General features: G+C 53.0%; 2 non-coding genes across 2 annotated transcripts; both read right to left on the reverse strand.

The window, feature by feature from the left end:
- Window positions 1–487: 487 nt before the first annotated feature.
- LOC147705759 (small nucleolar RNA Z195/SNORD33/SNORD32 family) lies at window positions 488–566 on the reverse strand. Its single transcript, XR_015298762.1, has one exon. It is a non-coding gene; the product is annotated as a small nucleolar RNA Z195/SNORD33/SNORD32 family (small nucleolar RNA).
- A 369-nt stretch (window positions 567–935) lies between these two features.
- On the reverse strand, window positions 936–1,023 carry LOC147705760 (small nucleolar RNA SNORD35). Its single transcript, XR_015298699.1, has one exon. It is a non-coding gene; the product is annotated as a small nucleolar RNA SNORD35 (small nucleolar RNA).
- Between the last annotated feature and the right edge of the window lie 886 nt (window positions 1,024–1,909).

Consider the following 1,909-nt stretch of genomic DNA (forward strand, 5'->3'; position numbering starts at 1 on the left):
ATGACTACGAAGTAAAATAAATGAGCATATGAGGATGATTAGTACTAGCTCTTTATGATAGTCTAAGGAATCCAAACACTACATAAAAAACAAAAAGTAAATCAGAAAGTATATTAGCAAATTAAATGTTGCAGTGTCACCTAATATCACATCAAAGGGACTGCTTGAAACCCCATTACCCAGACCTAAACAGGATAATGTAAACATCCACGAAATGGCATTGATGCCTTGATAAACAGCCCATTAAAGCAAGGGCAAACTGTGAAAAACATGAAAGCCAATGGTTTAAAAGGGCTCACTCAGAGCGCATCCTCTCCCTGCAAATCGATTGCGCTTTTTTTGAAGAACTGATGATTGCAGCCAAAGGTAAAAAGAACAACGGACACACGGAGAGCGGGAGGATGGGGGTAGCTTGCAAGGAAGAAGGAACAAAATAAACAATGCAAATCACACAGATACTAAGGAGAGAAGCAAGGAAAAGACGGGACAAGTCTCAGATGGTAGTGCATGTACAGTATCTCATGGTCGCAAGACTCGAAAACTGACAATATCCCATCACAGACCAGTGCAGTCGCAAGAGATGGACACAGTTTTAAACTTACCAGTATGGCAGAGTTCGCATGGCTGTAAGAAACTGCACTGGCCAACAGCAAACTGCAAAGAACAAATCGCAAATATGTTTATAGAATGTAGAGGACTGACACTCAAGCGTAAATTTGACAGTTACTACAACAAACCTTTCAATTGAGAATACCATTGCCAGACTTATCAGGAGGAATAAGCCCCCGAAATTGTGGATGCCTAGGCAAACGACAACTGTAGCAGAAATGAACGGAGTTCTTTGAAATGCACGGGTAGGGTAACCTACACACCACCACATTAACGACAGCACCAAGATTCAAGAGAGCCTGAAAAACAAGCCCACAATACTACACGTCTAGGCATCAGCAATGCCATGTGGCTTTCTCGTCACAACCCGCGGGCGAGCTCGGAAGACCATCGTGAGAATGTACATCATTTGCCTGACACCCTGACCGGAAGGGACATCTACTTCCAGGCAAACGCTGGAAGATTGGTAGCTCTGGAGCACGTTATTACACGAACGGACACACGGGGAGCGGGAGGGGGGGTACGGGGTTGGGAACGGACACACGGGTAGCGGGAGGGAGCCTCCCCTAGCCCCAAATAAAACAAATCGACTCACCTGCACCTTGCGATGGCGGCAATCTCTTGGGCACTTCTCCGGTCTCCCTCTTCGGCATGGGAGACGGGCAACGTCCTCCGCTTCTCCCGGGGCTCCCTCCAGGCCACTGGAGCCCCGCGTGGGCCGCCATACTTCTTCTCCTGGGCCGCCGTCCTGGCGGGGGCTCCTTGAGACGGCGGCAATCTCTTGGGCACTTCTCCGGTCTCCCTCTTCAGCATGGGAGACCGGCAACGTCCTCCGCTTCTCCCGGGGCTCCCTCCAGGCCACGGGAGCCCCGCGTGGGCCGCCATACTTCTTGCTGTCTTCCTTCTTACCCCGGGCTGCGGGGGGGCGGGCACTTCCGGCCGGCCGCGCTAGGATTGGCCGGCCGGCTAGTCACTTCCGGGTCGCCGCGGGCAGCGTGGCGGCCCGTCTCTAGCTCAGGCAGGCGGGCGGCGAAGTTTCCCGAGGAGTGGGCTCCCTCGCGGATTGCTCTGAGCGGAGATGGGCGGGGGCTCTCGACCAGCAGTGACGTCCACGCAGCTCAACCAATCAACGCTAACAGGAGCAGGAAGGCAGGTGCCGGCAATGCCGGACCAGATTCAGGGGCGTTCCCGGCTTTTGGCTGACGTAGCGTTACGTAGCCAAAAGCCAAAAATTCTCGGGAACGCCCCCGAATCTGGTCCGGCATTGACGGACAGGCCCGTCTTCCAATGGCTAGCCTCC

This window comes from Lissotriton vulgaris, chromosome 7, assembly GCF_964263255.1.
Source record: "Lissotriton vulgaris chromosome 7, aLisVul1.2, whole genome shotgun sequence".
In the NCBI taxonomy this organism is placed as follows: Eukaryota; Metazoa; Chordata; class Amphibia; order Caudata; family Salamandridae; genus Lissotriton; species Lissotriton vulgaris.